The sequence below is a fragment of the Somniosus microcephalus genome, unplaced genomic scaffold, assembly GCF_052327205.1.
Source record: "Somniosus microcephalus isolate GS21.2 unplaced genomic scaffold, FLI_Smic_1.0 unresolved_chr5, whole genome shotgun sequence".
Taxonomy (NCBI): domain Eukaryota; kingdom Metazoa; phylum Chordata; class Chondrichthyes; order Squaliformes; family Somniosidae; genus Somniosus; species Somniosus microcephalus.
Window position 1 is genome coordinate 22,542,733 of NW_028225183.1, and position 25,270 is coordinate 22,568,002.

Here is a 25,270-nt window from a genome sequence, read left to right on the forward strand (position 1 = left end):
CCCCGCCTGTCACGCGGGAGACCGGGGTTCAATTCCCCGACGGGGAGAATTTTTAACATCCCCAATTTTAAACCTTTGAGCAGCTCCTTAAAAAGACCCTGGGAAAAGTTGAATTGAACGAAAATAATTTTAAAATATGTACATGACGAAATTTATAACAACTCCCTGCACCAGTTCCTCGTTAGTAGAGTGTTCTCCTTCTGTTTGCCTGTTGTGTGGGGCACTGAGGATGGAGAGAGAAAATGAGATAACAGCGGGAGAAAGCACGACTGCTCTTTCAAAGAGACAGCACAGGCACGATTGGCCGAATGGCCTCCCACCGTGCTGCCAGCCTCCATGAATGCATGACACTGAGATGGATATCTGGGACATACCCACACAAAGAGAGCACATACGGGTATTTTGTGTGTGTTTGCTGCTTTGTCTCAAGCACTGCATAACCATTTCCTGGACAATGTCGTGGATATTATGATGTTCAGTTTTCACTTCCCCGACGGCTTCTCTATGACTTTATGCCTCTGTCTCTGAGAAAAGCATAGAAGGAAATATATGGCAAATGGACCCCTTCCCGCACTTGATGCTGTGGCTTAGTGAACATGTCCTTTGTGTTCTCGTCTAAAAGATGTCATCTTGTCCGAAAAGTTTGCCTGGCGTGAAAGTGATCTGAATTTCAAAGCAGCAAGGAGGAAAGTCTGCGTTGCTCTGCTTGCTGGCAGGCAGCTTCTTGCAGCTTCCCTGGTGGTCTAGTGGTTAGGATTCGGCGCTTTCACCGCCGCGGCCCGGGTTCGATTCCCGGTTAGGGAACAATGCGTTTTGAGGCTGTTTGAAATGCCTCAAATCAATGCACCCGCGCGAAGCAATGTCTGCTCCTGATCAACCTTTGCAATTTCAACACTGCTGATGCCTCAACAGGTGCGCAATGCACTTCCTTGCCTTTTGTAAAATGCCTGCTGTTTCAAAGTCAGCAGGAAATTACATTTGGGACGAGACAATTTAAACGTGTACATGCCCACATTTAACTGCAGCTGACAGTGTCAGAACAGTCACTGTTATTATCAAACTTCCATGTATTTTCTTGCAGGCTGCACCCCCCTAACAAACATAGCTTATCACAGCACGGCTATCAATCAACTCAACGCCAGTTTGAAGAATGCAACATTTGAAAGTTAGCAACGTGTGCAAGACTTTAGTGAGAGAGAGTTGGGCCGTGATAACATTTCTAAGCAGTAAGATATTCAGTAGGCCTGAGCCCTTGCTGCGTAATACAATTCTCCCCATACTGATTCTGCTATCTTCAATTGGTCTGCTCTGGTTACCGTCATACCTGCAACTGGCAAGCGTTTCTCCTTATTACCTCAATCAAATCCCCTTGTAATTTTGAAAGCCTCTTATTAAATTTCCTCTTAACCGTCTGAGGAAAACAATCACAAACTCTCAACATAACTGAAGTTCCTTATCCCTCGGACCACTCTGCAAGACGTCAAACTGACTGTCTCGCTCTGTATGTCTATCTTTGTCTCTCTCTTTGTCCCTGTCTCTCTCTGTATAGGATTCTGAGGGTGCTTGACAGGATAGATGCAGGGAGGATGTTTTCCCTCCTGGGGGAATCTACAACTAGGGGGCAAAGCTCCAGGATATCCGGTCGCCCATTTAAAACGGAGATGAGGAGGAATTTGTTCTCTCAGAATGTCGTGAATCTTTGGAATCCTCTACCCCAGAGAGCTGTGGAGGCGGAGCCACTGAATATATTCAAGGTGGAGATAGACATATATTTGAGCTGCAGTGGAGTCAAGGGTTATGGGGAGCGGGCAGGAAAGTGGCGTTGAGTAGAAGATCTGATCAGCCATGATCTTATTGAATGGCGGGGCAGGCTCGAGGGGCCGAATGGCCCACTCCTGCTCCTATTCCTTCTGTTCTTATTTCTGTCCCTTCTGCCTCTGTCCCTCTGTTCACAGGTCGATTTTTGCTCTGACAGATTCGGCACCTTTCAGTTCCTCGTTAGTATAGTGGTGAGTATTCCCGCCTGTCACGCGGGAGACCGGGGTTCAATTCCCCGACGGGGAGAATTTTTAACATCCCCAATTTTAAACATTTGGGCAGCTCCTTAAAAAGACCCTGGGAAAAGTTGAATAGAACAAAATGAACGAAAATAATTTTAAAATATGTACATGACGAAATTTATAACAACTCCCTGCACCAGTTCCTCGTTAGTAGAGTGTTCTCCTTCTGTTTGCCTGTTGTGTGGGGCTCTGAGGAGGGAGAGAGAAAATGAGATAACAGCGGGAGAAAGCACGACTGCTCTTTCAAAGAGACAGCACAGGCACGATTGGCCGAATGGCCTCCCACCGTGCTGCCAGCCTCCATGAATGCATGACACTGAGATGGATATCTGAGACATACCCACACAAAGAGAGCACATACGGGTATTTTGTGTGTGTTTGCTGCTTTGTCTCAAGCACTGCATAACCATTTTCTCGACAATGTCGTGGATATTATGATGTCAGTTTTCACTTCCCCGACGGCATCTCTCTGACTTTATGCCTCTGTCTCTGAGAAAAGGATAGAAGGAAATATATGGCAAATGGGCGCCTTCCCGCACTTGATGCTGTGGCTTAGTGAACATGTCCTTTGTGTTCTCGTCTAAAAGATGTCATCTTGTCCGAAAAGTTTGCCTGGCGTGAAAGTGATCTGAATTTCAAAGCAGCAAGGAGGAAAGTCTCCGTTGCTCTGCTTGCTGGCAGGCAGCTTCTTGCAGCTTTTTGCAGCTTCCCTGGTGGTCTAGTGGTTAAAATTCGGCGCTTTCACTGCCGCGGTCCGGGTTCGATTCCCGGTTAGGGAACAGTGCGTTTTGAGGCTGTTTGAAATGCCTCCAATCAATGCACCCGCGCGAAGCAATGTCTGCTCCTGATCAACCTTTGCAATTTCAACACTGCTGATGCCTCAACAGGTGCGCAATGCACTTCCTTGCCTTTTGTAAAATGCCTGCTGTTTCAAAGTCAGCAGGAAATTACATTTGGGACGAGACAATTTAAACGTGTACATGCCCACATTTAACTGCAGCTGACAGTGTCAGAACAGTCACTGTTATTATCAAACTTCCATGTATTTTCTTGCAGGCTGCACCCCCCTAACAAACATAGCTTATCACAGCACGGCTATCAATCAACTCAACGCCAGTTTGAAGAATGCAACATTTGAAAGTTAGCAACGTGTGCAAGACTTTAGTGAGAGAGAGTTGGGCCGTGATAACATTTCTAAGCAGTAAGATATTCAGTAGGCCTGAGCCCTTGCTGCATAATACAATTCTCCCCATACTGATTCTGCAATCTTCAATTGGTCTCCTCTGGTTACCGTCATACCTGCCACTGGCAAGCGTTTCTCCTTATTACCTTAATCAAATCCCCTTGTAATTTTGAAAGCCTCTTATTAAATTTCCTCTTAACCGTCTGAGGAAAACAATCACAAACTCTCAACATAACTGAAGTTCCTTATCCCTCGGACCACTCTGCAAGACGTCAAACTGACTGTCTCGCTCTGTATGTCTATCTTTGTCTCCCTCTTTGTCCCTGTCTCTCTCTGTATAGGATTCTGAGGGTGCTTGACAGGATAGATGCAGGGAGGATGTTTCCCCTCCTGGGGGAATCTACAACTAGGGGGCAAAGCTCCAGGATATCCGGTCGCCCATTTAAAACGGTGATGAGGAGGAATTTGTTCTCTCAGCATGTCGTGAATCTTTGGAATCCTCTACCCCAGAGAGCTGTGGAGGCGGAGCCACTGAATATATTCAAGGTGGAGATAGACATATATTTGAGCTGCAGTGGAGTCAAGGGTTATGGGGAGCGGGCAGGAAAGTGGCGTTGAGTACAAGATCTGATCAGCCATGATCTTATTGAATGGCGGGGCAGGCTCGAGGGGCCGAATGGCCCACTCCTGCTCCTATTCCTTCTGTTCTTATTTCTGTCCCTTCTGCCTCTGTCCCTCTGTTCACAGGTCGATTTTTGCTCTGACAGATTCGGCACCTTTCAGTTCCTCGTTAGTATAGTGGTGAGTATTCCCGCCTGTCACGCGGGAGACCGGGGTTCTATTCCCCGACGGGGAGAATTTTTAACATCCCCAATTTTAAACATTTGGGCAGCTCCTTAAAAAGACCCTGGGAAAAGTTGAATAGAACAAATTGAACGAAAATAATTTTAAAATATGTACATGACGAAATTTATAACAACTCCCTGCACCAGTTCCTCGTTAGTAGAGTGTTCTCCTTCTGTTTGCCTGTTGTGTGGGGCTCTGAGGAGGGAGAGAGAAAATGAGATAACAGCGGGAGAAAGCACGACTGCTCTTTCAAAGAGACAGCACAGGCACGATTGGCCGAATGGCCTCCCACCGTGCTGCCAGCCTCCATGAATGCATGACACTGAGATGGATATCTGAGACATACCCACACAAAGAGAGCACATACGGGTATTTTGTGTGTGTTTGCTGCTTTGTCTCAAGCACTGCATAACCATTTCCTCGACAATGTCGTGGATATTATGATGTCAGTTTTCACTTCCCCGACGGCTTCTCTCTGACTTTATGCCTCTGTCTCTGAGAAAAGGATAGAAGGAAATATATGGCAAATGGGCGCCTTCCCGCAGTTGATGCTGTGGCTTAGTGAACATGTCCTTTGTGTTCTCGTCTAAAAGATGTCATCTTGTCCGAAAAGTTTGCCTGGCGTGAAAGTGATCTGAATTTCAAAGCAGCAAGGAGGAAAGTCTGCGTTGCTCTGCTTGCTGGCAGGCAGCTTCTTGCAGCTTTTTGCAGCTTCCCTGGTGGTCTAGTGGTTAAGATTCGGCGCTTTCACCACCACGGCCCGGGGTCGATTCCCGATTAGAGAACAGTGCGTTTTGATACTGTTTGAAATGTCTCCAATCAATGCACCCGCGCGAAGCAATGCCTGCTCCTGATCAACCTTTGCAATTTCAACACTGCTGCTGCCTCAACAGGTACACAATGCACTTCCTTGCCTTTTGTAAAATGCCTGCTGTTTCAAAGTCAGCAGGAAATTACATTTGGGACGAGACAATTTAAACGTGTACATGCCCACATTTAACTGCAGCTGACAGTGTCAGAACAGTCACGGTTATTATCAAACTTCCATGTATTTTCTTGCAGGCTGCACCCCCCTAACAAACTTAGCTTATCACAGCACGGCTATCAATCAACTCAACGCCAGTTTGAAGAATGCAACATTTGAAAGTTAGCAACGTGTGCAAGACTTTAGTGAGAGAGAGTTGGGCCGTGATAACATTTCTAAGCAGTAAGATATTCAGTAGGCCTGAGCCCTTGCTGCGTAATACAATTCTCCCCATACTGATTCTGCTATCTTCAATTGGTCTCCTCTGGTTACCGTCATACCTGCCACTGGCAAGCGTTTCTCCTTATTACCTCAATCAAATCCCCTTGTAATTTTGAAAGCCTCTTATTAAATTTCCTCTTAACCGTCTGAGGAAAACAATCACAAACTCTCAACATAACTGAAGTTCCTTATCCCTCGGACCACTCTGCAAGACGTCAAACTGAGTGTCTCGCTCTGTATGTCTATCTTTGTCTCCCTCTTTGTCCCTGTCTCTCTCTGTATAGGATTCTGAGGGTGCTTGACAGGATAGATGCAGGGAGGATGTTTCCCCTCCTGGGGGAATCTACAACTAGGGGGCAAAGCTCCAGGATATCCGGTCGCCCATTAAAAACGGAGATGAGGAGGAATTTCTTCTCTCAGAATGTCGTGAATCTTTGGAATCCTCTACCCCAGAGAGCTGTGGAGGCGGAGCCACTGAATATATTCAAGGTGGAGATAGACATATATTTGAGCTGCAGTGGAGTCAAGGGTTATGGGGAGCGGGCAGGAAAGTGGCGTTGAGTAGAAGATCTGATCAGCCATGATCTTATTGAATGGCGCGGCAGGCTCGAGGGGCCGAATGGCCCACTCCTGCTCCTATTCCTTCTGTTCTTATTTCTGTCCCTTCTGCCTCTGTCCCTCTGTTCACAGGTCGATTTTTGCTCTGACAGATTCGGCACATTTCAGTTCCTCGTTAGTATTGTGGTGAGTATCCCCGCCTGTCACGCGGGAGACCGGGGTTCAATTCCCCGACGGGGAGAATTTTTAACATCCCCAATTTTAAACCTTTGAGCAGCTCCTTAAAAAGACCCTGGGAAAAGTTGAATAGAACAAAATGAACGAACATAATTTTAAAATATGTACATGACGAAATTTATAACAACTCCCTGCACCAGTTCCTCGTTAGTAGAGTGTTCTCCTTCTGTTTGCCTATTGTGTGGGGCTCTGAGGAGGGAGAGAGAAAATGAGATAACAGCGGGAGAAAGCACGACTGCTCTTTCAAAGAGACAGCACAGGCACGATTGGCCGAAAGGCCTCCCACCGTGCTGCCAGCCTCCATGAATGCATGACACTGAGATGGATATCTGAGACATACCCACACAAAGCGAACACATACGGGTATTTTGTGTGTGTTTGCTGCTTTGTCTCAAGCACTGCATAACCATTTCCTCGACAATGTCGTGGATATTATGATGTCAGTTTTCACTTCCCCGACGGCTTCTCTCTGACTTTATGCCTCTGTCTCTGAGAAAAGCATAGAAGGAAATATATGGCAAATGGACGCCTTCCCGCACTTGATGTTGTGGCTTAGTGAACATGTCCTTTGTGTTCTCGTCTAAAAGATGTCATCTTGTACGAAAGGTTTGCCTGGCGTTAAAGTGATCTGAATTTCAAAGCAGCAAGGAGGAAAGTCTGCGTTGCTCTGCTTGCTGGCAGGCAGCTTCTTGCAGCTTCTTGCAGCTTCCCTGGTGGTCTAGTGGTTTGGATTCGGCGCTTTCACCGCCGCGGCCCGGGTTCGATTCCCGGTTAGGGAACAGTGCGTTTTGCGGCCGTTTGAAATGCCTCCAATAAATGCACCCGCGCGAAGCAATGTCTGCTCCTGATCAACCTTTAGCAATTTCAACACTGCTGATGCCTCAACAGGTACACAATGCACTTCCTTGCCTTTTGTAAAATGCCTGCTGTTTCAAAGTCAGCAGGAAATTACATTTGGGACGAGACAATTTAAACGCGGATATGCCCACATTTAACTGCAGCTGACAGTGTCAGAACAGTCACGGTTATTATCAAACTTCCATGTATTTTCTTGCAGGCTGCACCCCTAACAAACTTAGCTTATCACAGCACGGCTATCAATCAACTCAACGCCAGTTTGAAGAATGCAACATTTGAAAGTTAGCAACGTGTGCAAGACTTTAGTGAGAGAGAGTTGGGCCGTGATAACATTTCTAAGCAGTAAGATATTCAGTAGGCCTGAGCCCTTGCTGCATAATACAATTCTCCCCATACTGATTCTGCAATCTTCAATTGGTCTCCTCTGGTTACCGTCATACCTGCCACTGGCAAGCGTTTCTCCTTATTACCTCAATCAAATCCCCTTGTAATTTTGAAAGCCTCTTATTAAATTTCCTCTTAACCGTCTGAGGAAAACAATCACAAACTCTCAACATAACTGAAGTTCCTTATCCCTCGGACCACTCTGCAAGACGTCAAACTGAGTGTCTCGCTCTGTATGTCTTTCTTTGTCTCCCTCTTTGTCCCTGTCTCTCTCTGTATAGGATTCTGAGGTTGCTTGACAGGATAGATGCAGGGAGGATGTTTCCCCTCCTGGGGGAATCTACAACTAGGGGGCAAAGCTCCAGGATATCCGGTCGCCCATTTAAAACGGAGATGAGGAGGAATTTCTTCTCTCAGAATGTCGTGAATCTTTGGAATCCTCTACTCCAGAGAGCTGTGGAGGCGGAGCCACTGAATATATTCAAGGTGGAGGTAGACATATATTTGAGCTGCAGTGGAGTCAAGGATTATGGGGAGCGGGCAGGAAAGTGGCGTTGAGTAGAAGATCTGATCAGCCATGATCTTATTGAATGGCGGGGCAGGTTCGAGGGGCCGAATGGCCCACTCCTGCTCCTATTCCTTCTGTTCTGAAACTTATTTCTGTCCCTTCTGCCTCTGTCCCTCTGTTCACAGGTCGATTTTTGCTCTGACAGATTCGGCACCTTTCAGTTCCTCGTTAGTATAGTGGTGAGTATCCCCGCCTGTCACGCGGGAGACCGGGGTTCAATTCCCCGACGGGGAGAATTTTTAACATCCCCAATTTTAAACCTTTGAGCAGCTCCTTAAAAAGACCCTGGGAAAAGTTGAATAGAACAAAATGAACGAAAATAATTTTAAAATATGTACATGACGAAATTTATAACAACTCCCTGCACCAGTTCCTCGTTAGTAGAGTGTTCTCCTTCTGTTTGCCTGTTGTGTGGGGCTCTGAGGAGGGAGAGAGAAAATGAGATAACAGCGGGAGAAAGCACGACTGCTCTTTCAAAGAGACAGCACAGGCACGATTGGCCGAAAGGCCTCCCACCGTGCTGCCAGCCTCCATGAATGCATGACACTGAGATGGATATCTGAGACATACCCACACAAAGAGAGCTCATACGGGTATTTTGTGTGTGTTTGCTGCTTTGTCTCAAGCACTGCATAACCATTTCCTCGACAATGTCGTGGATATTATGATGTTCAGTTTTCACTTCCCCGACGGCTTCTCTCTGACTTTATGCCTCTGTCTCTGAGAAAAGCATAGAAGGAAATATATGGCAAATGGACGCCTTCCCGCACTTGATGCTGTGGCTTAGTGAACATGTCCTTTGTGTTCTCGTCTAAAAGATGTCAACTTGTACGAAAGGTTTGCCTGGCGTTAAAGTGATCTGAATTTCAAAGCAGCAAGGAGGAAAGTCTGCGTTGCTCTGCTTGCTGGCAGGCAGCTTCTTGCAGCTTCTTGCAGCTTTCCTGGTGGTCTAGTGGTTAGGATTCGGCGCTTTCACCGCCGCGGCCCGGGTTCGATTCCCGGTTAGGGAACAGTGCATTTTGAGGCTGTTTGAAATGCCTCCAATCAATGCACCCGCGCGAAGCAATGTCTGCTCCTGATCAACCTTTAGCAATTTCAACACTGCTGATGCCTCAACAGGTACACAATGCACTTCCTTGCCTTTTGTAAAATGCCTGCTGTTTCAAAGTCAGCAGGAAATTACATTTGGGACGAGACAATTTAAACGCGTATATGCCCACATTTAACTGCAGCTGACAGTGTCAGAACAGTCACTGTTATTATCAAACTTCCATGTATTTTCTTGCAGGCTGCACCCCCCTAACAAACTTAGCTTATCACAGCACGGCTATCAATCAACTCAACGCCAGTTTGAAGAATGCAACATTTGAAAGGTAGCAACGTGTGCAAGACTTTAGTGAGAGAGAGTTGGGCCGTGATAACATTTCTAAGCAGTAAGATATTCAGTAGGCCTGAGCCCTTGCTGCGTAATACAATTCTCCCCATACTGATTCTGCTATCTTCAATTGGTCTCCTCTGGTTACCGTCATACCTGCCACTGGCAAGCGTTTCTCCTTATTACCTCAATCAAATCCCCTTGTAATTTTGAAAGCCTCTTATTAAATTTCCTCTTAACCGTCTGAGGAAAACAATCACAAACTCTCAACATAACTGAAGTTCCTTATCCCTCGGACCACTCTGCAAGACGTCAAACTGAGTGTCTCGCTCTGTATGTCTATCTTTGTCTCCCTCTTTGTCCCTGTCTCTCTCTGTATAGGATTCTGAGGTTGCTTGACAGGATAGATGCAGGGAGGATGTTTCCCCTCCTGGGGGAATCTACAACTAGGGGGCAAAGCTCCAGGATATCCGGTCGCCCATTTAAAACGGAGATGAGGAGGAATTTGTTCTCTCAGAATGTCGTGAATCTTTGGAATCCTCTACCCCAGAGAGCTGTGGAGGCGGAGCCACTGAATATATTCAAGGTGGAGGTAGACATATATTTGAGCTGCAGTGGAGTCAAGGGTTATGGGGAGCGGGCAGGAAAGTGGCGTTGAGTAGAGGATCTGATCAGCCATGATCTTATTGAATGGCGGGGCAGGTTCGAGGGGCCGAATGGCCCACTCCTGCTCCTATTCCTTCTATTCTTATTTCTGTCCCTTCTGTCGCTCTGTTCATAGGTCGATTTTTGCTTTGACAGATTCGGCACCTTTCAGTTCCTCGTTAGTATAGTGGTGAGTATCCCCGCCTGTCACGCGGGCGACCGGGGTTCAATTCCCCGACGGGGAGAATTTTAAACCTTTGGGCAGCTCCTTAAAAAGACCCTGGGAAAAGTTGAATAGAACAAAATGAACGAAAATAATTTTAAAATATGAACATGACGAAATTTATAACAACTCCCTGCACCAGTTCCTCGTTAGTAGAGTGTTCTCCTTCTGTTTGCCTGTTGTGTGGGGCACTGAGGAGGGAGAGAGAAAATGAGATAACAGCGGGAGAAAGCACGACTGCTCTTTCAAAGAGACAGCACAGGCACGATTGGCCGAATGGCCTCCCACCGTGCTGCCAGCCTCCATGAATGCATGACACTGAGATGGACATCTGAGACATACCCACACAAAGAGAGCACATACGGGTATTTTGTGTGTGTTTGCTGCTTTATCTCAAGCACTGCATAACCATTTCCTGGACAATGTCGTGGATATTATGATGTTCAGTTTTCACTTCCCCGACGGCTTCTCTTTGACTTTATGCCTCTGTCTCTGAGAAAAGCATAGAAGGAAATATATGGCAAATGGACCCCTTCCCGCACTTGATGCTGTGGCTTAGTGAACATGTCCTTTGTGTTCTCGTCTAAAAGATGTCATCTTGTCCGAAAAGTTTGCCTGGCGTGAAAGTGATCTGAATTTCAAAGCGGCAAGGAGGAAAGTCTGCGTTGCTCTGCTTGCTGGCAGGCAGCTTCTTGCAGCTTCTTGCAGCTTCACTGGTGGTCTAGTGGTTAGGATTCGGCGCTTTCACCGCCGCGGCCCGGGTTCGATTCCCGGTTAGGGAACAGTGCGTTTTGAGGCTGTTTGAAATGCCTCCAATCAATGCACCCGCGCGAAGCAATGTCTGCTCCTGATCAACCTTTGCAATTTCAACACTGCTGATGCCTCAACAGGTGCGCAATGCACTTCCTTGCCTTTTGTAAAACTCCTGCTGTTTCAAAGTCAGCAGGAAATTACATTTGGGACGAGACAATTTAAACGTGTACATGCCCACATTTAACTGCAGCTGACAGTGTCAGAACAGTCACTGTTATTATCAAACTTCCATGTATTTTCTTGCAGGCTGCACCCCCCTAACAAACATAGCTTATCACAGCACGGCTATCAATCAACTCAACGCCAGTTTGAAGAATGCAACATTTGAAAGTTAGCAACGTGTGCAAGACTTTAGTGAGAGAGAGTTGGGCCGTGATAACATTTCTAAGCAGTAAGATATTCAGTAGGCCTGAGCCCTTGCTGCGTAATACAATTCCCACCATACTGATTCTGCTATCTTCAATTGGTCTCCTCTGGTTACCGTCATACCTGCCACTGGCAAGCGTTTCTCCTTATTACCTCAATCAAATCCCCTTGTAATTTTGAAAGCCTCTTATTAAATTTCCTCTTAACCGTCTGAGGAAAACAATCACAAACTCTCAACATAACTGAAGTTCCTTATCCCTCGGACCACTCTGCAAGACGTCAAACTGACTGTCTCGCTCTGTATGTCTATCTTTGTCTCCCTCTTTGTCCCTGTCTCTCTCTGTATAGGATTCTGAGGGTGCTTGACAGGATAGATGCAGGGAGGATGTTTCCCCTCCTGGGGGAATCTACAACTAGGGGGCAAAGCTCCAGGATATCCGGTCGCCCATTTAAAACGGAGATGAGGAGGAATTTCTTCTCTCAGAATGTCGTGAATCTTTGGAATCCTCTACCCCAGAGAGCTGTGGAGGCGGAGCCACTGAATATATTCAAGGTGGAGATAGACATATATTTGAGCTGCAGTGGAGTCAAGGGTTATGGGGAGCGGGCAGGAAAGTGGCGTTGAGTAGAAGATCTGATCAGCCATGATCTTATTGAATGGCGGGGCAGGCTCGAGGGGCCGAATGGCCCACTCCTGCTCCTATTCCTTCTGTTCTTATTTCTGTCCCTTCTGCCTCTGTCCCTCTGTTCACAGGTCGATTTTTGCTCAGACAGATTCGGCACCTTTCAGTTCCTCGTTAGTATAGTGGTGAGTATCCCCGCCTGTCACGCGGGAGACCGGGGTTCAATTCCCCGACGGGGAGAATTTTTAACATCCCCAATTTTAAACCTTTGGGCAGCTCCTTAAAAAGACCCTGGGAAAAGTTGAATAGAACAAAATGAACGAAAATAATTTTAAAATATGTACATGACGAAATTTATAACAACTCCCTGCACCAGTTCCTCGTTAGTAGAGTGTTCTCCTTCTGTTTGCCTGTTGTGTGGGGCACTGAGGAGGGAGAGAGAAAATGAGATAACAGCGGGAGAAAGCACGACTGCTCTTTCAAAGAGACAGCACAGGCACGATTGGCCGAATGGCCTCCCACCGTGCTGCCAGCCTCCATGAATGCATGACACTGAGATGGATATCTGAGACATACCCACACAAGGAGAGCACATACGGGTATTTTGTGTGTGTTTGCTGCTTTGTCTCAAGCACTGCATAACCATTTCCTGGACAATGTCGTGGATATTATGATGTTCAGTTTTCACTTCCCCGACGGCTTCTCTATGACTTTATGCCTCTGTCTCTGAGAAAAGCATAGAAGGAAATATATGGCAAATGCACCCCTTCCCGCACTTGATGCTGTGGCTTAGTGAACATGTCCTTTGTGTTCTCGTCTAAAAGATGTCATCTTGTACGAACAGTTTGCCTGGCGTGAAAGTGATCTGAATTTCAAAGCAGCAAGGAGGAAAGTCTGCGTTGCTCTGCTTGCTGGCAGGCAGCTTCTTGCAGTTTCTTGCAGCTTCCCTGGTGGTCTAGTGGTTAGGATTCGGCGCTTTCACCGCCGCGGCCCGGGTTCGATTCCCGGTTAGGGAACAGTGCGTTTTGAGGCTGTTTGAAATGCCTCCAATCAATGCACCCGCGCGAAGCAATGTCTGCTCCTGATCAACCTTTGCAATTTCAGCACTGCTGATGCTCAACAGGTACACAATGCACTTCCTTGCCATTTGTAAAATGCCTGCTGTTTCAAAGTCAGCAGGAAATTACATTTGGGACGAGACAATTTAAACGTGTACATGCCCACATTTAACTGCAGCTGACAGTGTCAGAACAGTCACTGTTATTATCAAACTTCCATGTATTTTCTTGCAGGCTGCACCCCCCTAACAAACATAGCTTATCACAGCGCGGCTATCAATCAACTCAACGCCAGTTTGAAGAATGCAACATTTGAAAGTTAGCAACGTGTGCAAGACTTTAGTGAGAGAGAGTTGGGCCGTGATAACATTTCTAAGCAGTAAGATATTCAGTAGGCCTGAGCCCTTGCTGCGTAATACAATTCTCCCCATACTGATTCTGCTATCTTCAATTGGTCTCCTCTGGTTACCGTCATACCTGCCACTGGCAAGCGTTTCTCCTTATTACCTCAATCAAATCCCCTTGTAATTTTGAAAGCCTCTTATTAAATTTCCTCTTAACCGTCTGAGGAAAACAATCACAAACTCTCAACATAACTGAAGTTCCTTATCCCTCGGACCACTCTGCAAGACGTCAAACTGAGTGTCTCGCTCTGTATGTCTATCTTTGTCTCCCTCTTTGTCCCTGTCTCTCTCTGTGTAGGGTTCTGAGGGTGCTTGACAGGATAGATGCAGGGAGGATGTTTCCCCTCCTGGGGCAATCTACAACTAGGGGGCAAAGCTCCAGGATATCCGGTCGCCCATTTAAAACGGAGATGAGGAGGAATTTGTTCTCTCAGAATGTCGTGAATCTTTGGAATCCTCTACCCCAGAGAGCTGTGGAGGCGGAGCCACTGAATATATTCAAGGTGGAGATAGACATATATTTGAGCTGCAGTGGAGTCAAGGGTTATGGGGAGCGGGCAGGAAAGTGGCGTTGAGTAGAAGATCTGATCAGCCATGATCTTATTGAATGGCGGGGCAGGCTCGAGGGGCCGAATGGCCCACTCCTGCTCCTATTCCTTCTGTTCTGATTTCTGTCCCTTCTGCCCCTGTTAACAGGTCGATTTTTGCTCTGACAGATTCGGCACCTTTCAGTTCCTCGTTAGTATAGTGGTGAGTATCCCCGCCTGTCACGCGGGAGACCGGGGTTCAATTCCCCGACGGGGAGAATTTTTAACATCCCCAATTTTAAACCTTTGAGCAGCTCCTTAAAAAGATCCTGGGAAAGGTTGAATAGAACAAAATGAACGAAAATAATTTTAAAATATGTACATGAGGAAATTAATAACAACTCCCTGCACCAGTTCCTCGTTAGTAGAGTGTTCTCCTTCTGTTTGCCTGTTGTGTGGGGCACTGAGGAGGGAGAGAGAAAATGAGATAACAGCGGGAGAAAGCACGACTGCTCTTTCAAAGAGACAGCAAAGGCACGATTGGCCGAATGGCCTCCCACCGTGCTGCCAGCCTCCATGAATGCATGACACTGAGATGGATATCTGAGACATACCCACACAAAGAGAGCGCATACGGGTATTTTGTGTGTGTTTGCTGCTTTGTCTCAAGCACTGCATAACCATTTCCTCGACAATGTCGTGGATATTATGATGTCAGTTTTCACTTCCCCGACGGCTTCTCTCTGACTTTATGCCTCTGTCTCTGAGAATAGCATAGAAGGAAATATATGGCAAATGGACGCCTTCCCGCACTTGATGCTGTGGCTTAGTGAACATGTCCTTTGTGTTCTCGTCTAAAAGATGTCATCTTGTCCGAAAAGTTTGCCTGGCGTGAAAGTGATCTGAATTTCAAAGCGGCAAGGAGGAAAGTCTGCGTTGCTCTGCTTGCTGGCAGGCAGCTTCTTGCAGCTTCTTGCAGCTTCCCTGGTGGTCTAGTGGTTAAGATTCGGCGCTTTCACCGCCGCGGTCCGGGTTCGATTCCCGATTAGGGAACAGTGCGTTTTGAGGCTGTTTGAAATGCCTCCAATCAATGCACCCGCGCGAAACAATGTCTGCTCCTGATCAACCTTTGCAATTTCAACACTGCTGCTGCCTCAACAGGTACACAATGCACTTCCTTGCCTTTTGTAAAATGCCTGCTGTTTCAAAGTCAGCAGGAAATTACATTTGGGACGAGACAATTTAAACGTGTACATGCCCACATTTAACTGCAGCTGACAGTGTCAGAACAGTCACTGTTATTATCAAACTTCCATGTATTTTCTTGCAGGCTGCACCCCCCTAACAAACATAGCTTATCACAGCACGGCTATCAATCAACTCAACGCCAGTTTGAAGAATGCAACATTTGAAAGTTAGCAACGTGTGCAAGACTTTAGTGAGAGAGAGTTGGGCCGTGATAACATTTCTAAGCAGTAAGATATTCAGTAGGCCTGAGCCCTTGCTGCGTAATACAATTCTCCCCATACTGATTCTGCTATCTTCAATTGGTCTCCTCTGGTTACCGTCATACCTGCCACTGGCAAGCGTTTCTCCTTATTACCTCAATCAAATCCCCTTGTAATTTTGAAAGCCTCTTATTAAATTTCCTCTTAACCGTCTGAGGAAAACAATCACAAACTCTCAACATAACTGAAGTTCCTTATCCCTCGGACCACTCTGCAAGACGTCAAACTGAGTGTCTCGCTCTGTATGTCTATCTTTGTCTCCCTCTTTGTCCCTGTCTCTCTCTGTGTAGGGTTCTGAGGGTGCTTGACAGGATAGATGCAGGGAGGATGTTTCCCCTCCTGGGGCAATCTACAACTAGGGGGCAAAGCTCCAGGATATCCGGTCGCCCATTTAAAACGGAGATGGGGAGGAATTTGTTCTCTCAGAATGTCGTGAATCTTTGGAATCCTCTACCCCAGAGAGCTGTGGAGGCGGAGCCACTGAATATATTCAAGGTGGAGATAGACATATATTTGAGCTGCAGTGGAGTCAAGGGTTATGGGGAGCGGGCAGGAAAGTGGCGTTGAGTAGAAGATCTGATCAGCCATGATCTTATTGAATGGCGGGGCAGGCTCGAGGGGCCGAATGGCCCACTCCTGCTCCTATTCCTTCTGTTCTGAAACTTATTTCTGTCCCTCTGTTCACAGGTCGATTTTTGCTCTGACAGATTCGGCACCTTTCAGTTCCTCGTTAGTATAGTGGTGAGTATCCCCGCCTGTCACGCGGGAGACCGGGGTTCAATTCCCCGACGGGGAGAATTTTTAACATTCCCAATTTTAATCCTTTGGGCAGCTCCTTAAAAAGACCCTGGGAAAAGTTGAATAGAACAAAATGAACGAAAATAATTTTAAAATATGTACATGACGAAATTTATAACAACTCCCTGCACCAGTTCCTCGTTAGTAGAGTGTTCTCCTTCTGTTTGCCTGTTGTGTGGGGCTCTGAGGAGGGAGAGAGAAAATGAGATAACAGCGGGAGAAAGCACGACTGCTCTTTCAAAGAGACAGCACAGGCACGATTGGCCGAATGGCCTCCCACCGTGCTGCCAGCCTCCATGAATGCATGACACTGAGATGGATATCTGGGACATACCCACACAAAGAGAGCACATACGGGTATTTTGTGTGTGTTTGCTGCTTTGTCTCAAGCACTGCATAAACATTTCCTCGACAATGTCGTGGATATTATGATGTCAGTTTTCACTTCCCCGACGGCTTCTCTCTGACTTTATGCCTCTGTCTCTGAGAAAAGCATAGAAGGAAATATATGGCAAATGGACGCCTTCCCGCACTTGATGCTGTGGCTTAGTGAACATGTCCTTTGTGTTCTCGTCTAAAAGATGTCATCTTGTACGAAAGGTTTGCCTGGCGTTAAAGTGATCTGAATTTCAAAGCAGCAAGGAGGAAAGTCTGCGTTGCTCTGCTTGCTGGCAGGCAGCTTCTTGCAGCTTCCCTGGTGGTCTAGTGGTTAGGATTCGGCGCTTTTACCGCCGCGGCCCTGGTTGGATTCCCGGTTAGGGAACAGTGCGTTTTGAGGCTGTTTGAAATGCCTCCAATCAATGCACCCGCGCGAAGCAATGTCTGCTCCTGATCAACCTTTGCAATTTCAGCACTGCTGATGCTCAACAGGTACACAATGCACTTCCTTGCCTTTTGTAAAATGCCTGCTGTTTCAAAGTCAGCAGGAAATTACATTTGGGACGAGACAATTTAAACGTGTACATGCCCACATTTAACTGCAGCTGACAGTGTCAGAACAGTCACTGTTATTATGAAACTTCCATGTATTTTCTTGCAGGCTGCACCCCCCTAACAAACATAGCTTATCACAGCACGGCTATCAATCAACTCAACGCCAGTTTGAAGAATGCAACATTTGAAAGTTAGCAACGTGTGCAAGACTTTAGTGAGAGAGAGTTGGGCCGTGATAACATTTCTAAGCAGTAAGATATTCAGTAGGCCTGAGCCCTTGCTGCGTAATACAATTCTCCCCATACTGATTCTGCTATCTTCAATTGGTCTCCTCTGGTTACCGTCATACCTGCCACTGGCAAGCGTTTCTCCTTATTACCTCAATCAAATCCCCTTGTAATTTTGAAAGCCTCTTATTAAATTTCCTCTTAACCGTCTGAGGAAAACAATCACAAACTCTCAACATAACTGAAGTTCCTTATCCCTCGGACCACTCTGCAAGACGTCAAACTGAGTGTCTCGCTCTGTATGTCTATCTTTGTCTCCCTCTTTGTCCCTGTCTCTCTCTGTGTAGGGTTCTGAGGGTGCTTGACAGGATAGATGCAGGGAGGATGTTTCCCCTCCTGGGGCAATCTACAACTAGGGGGCAAAGCTCCAGGATATCCGGTCGCCCATTTAAAACGGAGATGAGGAGGAATTTGTTCTCTCAGAATGTCGTGAATCTTTGGAATCCTCTACCCCAGAGAGCTGTGGAGGCGGAGCCACTGAATATATTCAAGGTGGAGATAGACATATATTTGAGCTGCAGTGGAGTCAAGGGTTATGGGGAGCGGGCAGGAAAGTGGCGTTGAGTAGAAGATCTGATCAGCCATGATCTTATTGAATGGCGGGGCAGGCTCGAGGGGCCGAATGGCCCACTCCTGCTCCTATTCCTTCTGTTCTGATTTCTGTCCCTTCTGCCCCTGTTAACAGGTCGATTTTTGCTCTGACAGATTCGGCACCTTTCAGTTCCTCGTTAGTATAGTGGTGAGTATCCCCGCCTGTCACGCGGGAGACCGGGGTTCAATTCCCCGACGGGGAGAATTTTTAACATCCCCAATTTTAAACCTTTGAGCAGCTCCTTAAAAAGATCCTGGGAAAGGTTGAATAGAACAAAATGAACGAAAATAATTTTAAAATATGTACATGAGGAAATTAATAACAACTCCCTGCACCAGTTCCTCGTTAGTAGAGTGTTCTCCTTCTGTTTGCCTGTTGTGTGGGGCACTGAGGAGGGAGAGAGAAAATGAGATAACAGCGGGAGAAAGCACGACTGCTCTTTCAAAGAGACAGCAAAGGCACGATTGGCCGAATGGCCTCCCACCGTGCTGCCAGCCTCCATGAATGCATGACACTGAGATGGATATCTGAGACATACCCACACAAAGAGAGCGCATACGGGTATTTTGTGTGTGTTTGCTGCTTTGTCTCAAGCACTGCATAACCATTTCCTCGACAATGTCGTGGATATTATGATGTCAGTTTTCACTTCCCCGACGGCTTCTCTCTGACTTTATGCCTCTGTCTCTGAGAATAGCATAGAAGGAAATATATGGCAAATGGACGCCTTCCCGCACTTGATGCTGTGGCTTAGTGAACATGTCCTTTGTGTTCTCGTCTAAAAGATGTCATCTTGTCCGAAAAGTTTGCCTGGCGTGAAAGTGATCTGAATTTCAAAGCGGCAAGGAGGAAAGTCTGCGTTGCTCTGCTTGCTGGCAGGCAGCTTCTTGCAGCTTCTTGCAGCTTCCCTGGTGGTCTAGTGGTTAAGATTCGGCGCTTTCACCGCCGCGGTCCGGGTTCGATTCCCGATTAGGGAACAGTGCGTTTTGAGGCTGTTTGAAATGCCTCCAATCAATGCACCCGCGCGAAACAATGTCTGCTCCTGATCAACCTTTGCAATTTCAACACTGCTGCTGCCTCAACAGGTACACAATGCACTTCCTTGCCTTTTGTAAAATGCCTGCTGTTTCAAAGTCAGCAGGAAATTACATTTGGGACGAGACAATTTAAACGTGTACATGCCCACATTTAACTGCAGCTGACAGTGTCAGAACAGTCACTGTTATTATCAAACTTCCATGTATTTTCTTGCAGGCTGCACCCCCCTAACAAACATAGCTTATCACAGCACGGCTATCAATCAACTCAACGCCAGTTTGAAGAATGCAACATTTGAAAGTTAGCAACGTGTGCAAGACTTTAGTGAGAGAGAGTTGGGCCGTGATAACATTTCTAAGCAGTAAGATATTCAGTAGGCCTGAGCCCTTGCTGCGTAATACAATTCTCCCCATACTGATTCTGCTATCTTCAATTGGTCTCCTCTGGTTACCGTCATACCTGCCACTGGCAAGCGTTTCTCCTTATTACCTCAATCAAATCCCCTTGTAATTTTGAAAGCCTCTTATTAAATTTCCTCTTAACCGTCTGAGGAAAACAATCACAAACTCTCAACATAACTGAAGTTCCTTATCCCTCGGACCACTCTGCAAGACGTCAAACTGAGTGTCTCGCTCTGTATGTCTATCTTTGTCTCCCTCTTTGTCCCTGTCTCTCTCTGTGTAGGGTTCTGAGGGTGCTTGACAGGATAGATGCAGGGAGGATGTTTCCCCTCCTGGGGCAATCTACAACTAGGGGGCAAAGCTCCAGGATATCCGGTCGCCCATTTAAAACGGAGATGGGGAGGAATTTGTTCTCTCAGAATGTCGTGAATCTTTGGAATCCTCTACCCCAGAGAGCTGTGGAGGCGGAGCCACTGAATATATTCAAGGTGGAGATAGACATATATTTGAGCTGCAGTGGAGTCAAGGGTTATGGGGAGCGGGCAGGAAAGTGGCGTTGAGTAGAAGATCTGATCAGCCATGATCTTATTGAATGGCGGGGCAGGCTCGAGGGGCCGAATGGCCCACTCCTGCTCCTATTCCTTCTGTTCTGAAACTTATTTCTGTCCCTCTGTTCACAGGTCGATTTTTGCTCTGACAGATTCGGCACCTTTCAGTTCCTCGTTAGTATAGTGGTGAGTATCCCCGCCTGTCACGCGGGAGACCGGGGTTCAATTCCCCGACGGGGAGAATTTTTAACATCCCCAATTTTAAACCTTTGAGCAGCTCCTTAAAAAGACCCTGGGAAAAGTTGAATAGAACAAAATGAACGAAAATAATTTTAAAATATGTACATGACGAAATTTATAACAACTCCCTGCACCAGTTCCTCGTTAGTAGAGTGTTCTCCTTCTGTTTGCCTGTTGTGTGGGGCTCTGAGGAGGGAGAGAGAAAATGAGATAACAGCGGGAGAAAGCACGACTGCTCTTTCAAAGAGACAGCACAGGCACGATTGGCCGAATGGCCTCCCACCGTGCTGCCAGCCTCCATGAATGCATGACACTGAGATGGATATCTGGGACATACCCACACAAAGAGAGCACATACGGGTATTTTGTGTGTGTTTGCTGCTTTGTCTCAAGCACTGCATAAACATTTCCTCGACAATGTCGTGGATATTATGATGTCAGTTTTCACTTCCCCGACGGCTTCTCTCTGACTTTATGCCTCTGTCTCTGAGAAAAGCATAGAAGGAAATATATGGCAAATGGACGCCTTCCCGCACTTGATGCTGTGGCTTAGTGAACATGTCCTTTGTGTTCTCGTCTAAAAGATGTCATCTTGTACGAAAGGTTTGCCTGGCGTTAAAGTGATCTGAATTTCAAAGCAGCAAGGAGGAAAGTCTGCGTTGCTCTGCTTGCTGGCAGGCAGCTTCTTGCAGCTTCTTGCAGCTTCCCTGGTGGTCTAGTGGTTAGGATTCGGCGCTTTTACCGCCGCGGCCCTGGTTGGATTCCCGGTTAGGGAACAGTGCGTTTTGAGGCTGTTTGAAATGCCTCCAATCAATGCACCCGCGCGAAGCAATGTCTGCTCCTGATCAACCTTTAGCAATTTCAACACTGCTGATGCCTCAACAGGTACACAATGCACTTCCTTGCCTTTTGTAAAATGCCTGCTGTTTCAAAGTCAGCAGGAAATTACATTTGGGACGAGACAATTTAAACGCGTATATGCCCACATTTAACTGCAGCTGACAGTGTCAGAACAGTCACTGTTATTATCAAACTTCCATGTATTTTCTTGCAGGCTGCACCCCCCTAACAAACTTAGCTTATCACAGCACGGCTATCAATCAACTCAACGCCAGTTTGAAGAATGCAACATTTGAAAGTTAGCAACGTGTGCAAGACTTTAGTGAGAGAGAGTTGGGCCGTGATAACATTTCTAAGCAGTAAGATATTCAGTAGGCCTGAGCCCTTGCTGCGTAATACAATTCTCCCCATACTAATTCTGCTATCTTCAATTGGTCTCCTCTGGTTACCGTCATACCTGCCACTGGCAAGCGTTTCTCCTTATTACCTCAATCAAATCCCCTTGTAATTTTGAAAGCCTCTTATTAAATTTCCTCTTAACCGTCTGAGGAAAACAATCACAAACTCTCAACATAACTGAAGTTCCTTATCCCTCGGACCACTCTGCAAGACGTCAAACTGAGTGTCTCGCTCTGTATGTCTATCTTTGTCTCCCTCTTTGTCCCTGTCTCTCTCTGTATAGGATTCTGAGGTTGCTTGACAGGATAGATGCAGGGAGGATGTTTCCCCTCCTGGGGGAATCTACAACTAGGGGGCAAAGCTCCAGGATATCCGGTCGCCCATTTAAAACGGAGATGAGGAGGAATTTCTTCTCTCAGAATGTCGTGAATCTTTGGAATCCACTACCCCAGAGAGCTGTGGAGGCGGAGCCACTGAATATATTCAAGGTGGAGGTAGACATATATTTGAGCTGCAGTGGAGTCAAGGGTTATGGGGAGCGGGCAGGAAAGTGGCGTTGAGTAGAGGATCTGATCAGCCATGATCTTATTGAATGGCGGGGCAGGTTCGAGGGGCCGAATGGCCCACTCCTGCTCCTATTCCTTCTATTCTTATTTCTGTCCCTTCTGCCTCTGTCCCTCTGTTCATAGGTCGATTTTTGCTTTGACAGATTCGGCACCTTTCAGTTCCTCGTTAGTATAGTGGTGAGTATCCCCGCCTGTCACGCGGGAGACCGGGGTTCAATTCCCCGACGGGGAGAATTTTTAACATCCCCAATTTTAAACCTTTGGGCAGCTCCTTAAAAAGACCCTGGGAAAAGTTGAATAGAACAAAATGAACGAAAATAATTTTAAAATATGAACATGACGAAATTTATAACAACTCCCTGCACCAGTTCCTCGTTAGTAGAGTGTTCTCCTTCTGTTTGCCTGTTGTGTGGGGCACTGAGGAGGGAGAGAGAAAATGAGATAACAGCGGGAGAAAGCACGACTGCTCTTTCAAAGAGACAGCACAGGCACGATTGGCCGAATGGCCTCCCACCGTGCTGCCAGCCTCCATGAATGCATGACACTGAGATGGATATCTGAGACATACCCACACAAAGAGAGCACATACGGGTATTTTGTGTGTGTTTGCTGCTTTGTCTCAAGCACTGCATAACCATTTCCTGGACAATGTCGTGGATATTATGATGTTCAGTTTTCACTTCCCCGACGGCTTCTCTATGACTTTATGCCTCTGTGAAAAGCATAGAAGGAAATATATGGCAAATGGATCCCTTCCCGCACTTGATGCTGTGGCTTAGTGAACATGTCCTTTGTGTTCTCGTCTAAAAGATGTCAACTTGTACGAAAAGTTTGCCTGGCGTGAAAGTGATGTGAATTTCAAAGCAGCAAGGAGGAAAGTCTGCGTTGCTCTGCTTGCTGGCAGGCAGCTTCTTGCAGCTTCTTGCAGCTTCCCTGGTGGTCTAGTGGTTAGGATTCGGCGCTTTCACCGCCGCGGCCCGGGTTCGATTCGCGGTTAGGGAACAGTGCGTTTTGAGGCTGTTTGAAATGCCTCCAATCAATGCACCCGCGCGAAGCAATGTCTGCTCCTGATCAACCTTTGCAATTTCAACACTGCTGATGCCTCAACAGGTGCGCAATGCACTTCCTTGCCTTTATGTAAAATGCCTGCTGTTTCAAAGTCAGCAGGAAATTACATTTGGGACGAGACAATTTAAACGTGTACATGCCCACATTTAACTGCAGCTGACAGTGTCAGAACAGTCACTGTTATTATCAAACTTCCATGTATTTTCTTGCAGGCTGCACCCCCCTAACAAACATAGCTTATCACAGCACGGCTATCAATCAACTCAACGCCAGTTTGAAGAATGCAACATTTGAAAGTTAGCAACGTGTGCAAGACTTTAGTGAGAGAGAGTTGGGCCGTGATAACATTTCTAAGCAGTAAGATATTCAGTAGGCCTGAGCCCTTGCTGCGTAATACAATTCTCCCCATACTGATTCTGCTATCTTCAATTGGTCTCCTCTGGTTACCGTCATACCTGCCACTGGCAAGCGTTTCTCCTTATTACCTCAATCAAATCCCCTTGTAATTTTGAAAGCCTCTTATTAAATTTCCTCTTAACCGTCTGAGGAAAACAATCACAAACTCTCAACATAACTGAAGTTCCTTATCCCTCGGACCACTCTGCAAGACGTCAAACTGAGTGTCTCGCTCTGTATGTCTATCTTTGTCTCCCTCTTTGTCCCTGTCTCTCTCTGTGTAGGGTTCTGAGGGTGCTTGACAGGATAGATGCAGGGAGGATGTTTCCCCTCCTGGGGCAATCTACAACTAGGGGGCAAAGCTCCAGGATATCCGGTCGCCCATTTAAAACGGAGATGAGGAGGAATTTGTTCTCTCAGAATGTCGTGAATCTTTGGAATCCTCTACCCCAGAGAGCTGTGGAGGCGGAGCCACTGAATATATTCAAGGTGGAGATAGACATATATTTGAGCTGCAGTGGAGTCAAGGGTTATGGGGAGCGGGCAGGAAAGTGGCGTTGCGTAGAAGATCTGATCAGCCATGATCTTATTGAATGGCGGGGCAGGCTCGAGGGGCCGAATGGCCCACTCCTGCTCCTATTCCTTCTGTTCTGAAACTTATTTCTGTCCCTCTGTTCACAGGTCGATTTTTGCTCTGACAGATTCGGCACCTTTCAGTTCCTCGTTAGTATAGTGGTGAGTATCCCCGCCTGTCACGCGGGAGACCGGGGTTCAATTCCCCGACGGGGAGAATTTTTAACATCCCCAATTTTAAACCTTTGAGCAGCTCCTTAAAAAGACCCTGGGAAAAGTTGAATAGAACAAAATGAACGAAAATAATTTTAAAATATGTACATGACGAAATTTATAACAACTCCCTGCACCAGTTCCTCGTTAGTAGAGTGTTCTCCTTCTGTTTGCCTGTTGTGTGGGGCTCTGAGGAGGGAGAGAGAAAATGAGATAACAGCGGGAGAAAGCACGACTGCTCTTTCAAAGAGACAGCACAGGCACGATTGGCCGAATGGCCTCCCACCGTGCTGCCAGCCTCCATGAATGCATGACACTGAGATGGATATCTGGGACATACCCACACAAAGAGAGCACATACGGGTATTTTGTGTGTGTTTGCTGCTTTGTCTCAAGCACTGCATAAACATTTCCTCGACAATGTCGTGGATATTATGATGTCAGTTTTCACTTCCCCGACGGCTTCTCTCTGACTTTATGCCTCTGTCTCTGAGAAAAGCATAGAAGGAAATATATGGCAAATGGACGCCTTCCCGCACTTGATGCTGTGGCTTAGTGAACATGTCCTTTGTGTTCTCGTCTAAAAGATGTCATCTTGTACGAAAGGTTTGCCTGGCGTTAAAGTGATCTGAATTTCAAAGCAGCAAGGAGGAAAGTCTGCGTTGCTCTGCTTGCTGGCAGGCAGCTTCTTGCAGCTTCCCTGGTGGTCTAGTGGTTAAGATTCGGCGCTTTTACCGCCGCGGCCCTGGTTGGATTCCCGGTTAGGGAACAGTGCGTTTTGAGGCTGTTTGAAATGCCTCCAATCAATGCACCCGCGCGAAGCAATGTCTGCTCCTGATCAACCTTTAGCAATTTCAACACTGCTGATGCCTCAACAGGTACACAATGCACTTCCT

At 46.7% G+C, this 25,270-nt stretch overlaps 12 non-coding genes across 12 annotated transcripts; all 12 read left to right on the forward strand.

Moving 5' to 3' along the window:
• The first annotated feature begins 732 nt into the window (after nt 1-732).
• On the forward strand, nt 733-804 carry trnae-uuc (transfer RNA glutamic acid (anticodon UUC)). The gene has a single exon. It is a non-coding gene; the product is annotated as a tRNA-Glu (tRNA).
• Nucleotides 805-1,992: 1,188 nt separating this feature from the next.
• On the forward strand, nt 1,993-2,064 carry trnad-guc (transfer RNA aspartic acid (anticodon GUC)). Its single transcript has one exon. It is a non-coding gene; the product is annotated as a tRNA-Asp (tRNA).
• A 4,773-nt stretch (nt 2,065-6,837) lies between these two features.
• trnae-uuc (transfer RNA glutamic acid (anticodon UUC)) lies at nt 6,838-6,909 on the forward strand. Its single transcript has one exon. It is a non-coding gene; the product is annotated as a tRNA-Glu (tRNA).
• Nucleotides 6,910-8,102: 1,193 nt separating this feature from the next.
• trnad-guc (transfer RNA aspartic acid (anticodon GUC)) lies at nt 8,103-8,174 on the forward strand. Its single transcript has one exon. It is a non-coding gene; the product is annotated as a tRNA-Asp (tRNA).
• A 3,979-nt stretch (nt 8,175-12,153) lies between these two features.
• Nucleotides 12,154-12,225, forward strand: trnad-guc (transfer RNA aspartic acid (anticodon GUC)). The gene has a single exon. It is a non-coding gene; the product is annotated as a tRNA-Asp (tRNA).
• Nucleotides 12,226-12,929: 704 nt separating this feature from the next.
• trnae-uuc (transfer RNA glutamic acid (anticodon UUC)) lies at nt 12,930-13,001 on the forward strand. The gene has a single exon. It is a non-coding gene; the product is annotated as a tRNA-Glu (tRNA).
• A 1,179-nt stretch (nt 13,002-14,180) lies between these two features.
• Nucleotides 14,181-14,252, forward strand: trnad-guc (transfer RNA aspartic acid (anticodon GUC)). The gene has a single exon. It is a non-coding gene; the product is annotated as a tRNA-Asp (tRNA).
• Nucleotides 14,253-16,206: 1,954 nt separating this feature from the next.
• On the forward strand, nt 16,207-16,278 carry trnad-guc (transfer RNA aspartic acid (anticodon GUC)). The gene has a single exon. It is a non-coding gene; the product is annotated as a tRNA-Asp (tRNA).
• A 1,944-nt stretch (nt 16,279-18,222) lies between these two features.
• On the forward strand, nt 18,223-18,294 carry trnad-guc (transfer RNA aspartic acid (anticodon GUC)). Its single transcript has one exon. It is a non-coding gene; the product is annotated as a tRNA-Asp (tRNA).
• Nucleotides 18,295-20,248: 1,954 nt separating this feature from the next.
• trnad-guc (transfer RNA aspartic acid (anticodon GUC)) lies at nt 20,249-20,320 on the forward strand. The gene has a single exon. It is a non-coding gene; the product is annotated as a tRNA-Asp (tRNA).
• A 1,964-nt stretch (nt 20,321-22,284) lies between these two features.
• trnad-guc (transfer RNA aspartic acid (anticodon GUC)) lies at nt 22,285-22,356 on the forward strand. The gene has a single exon. It is a non-coding gene; the product is annotated as a tRNA-Asp (tRNA).
• Nucleotides 22,357-24,306: 1,950 nt separating this feature from the next.
• trnad-guc (transfer RNA aspartic acid (anticodon GUC)) lies at nt 24,307-24,378 on the forward strand. The gene has a single exon. It is a non-coding gene; the product is annotated as a tRNA-Asp (tRNA).
• The last annotated feature ends 892 nt before the right edge of the window (nt 24,379-25,270 follow it).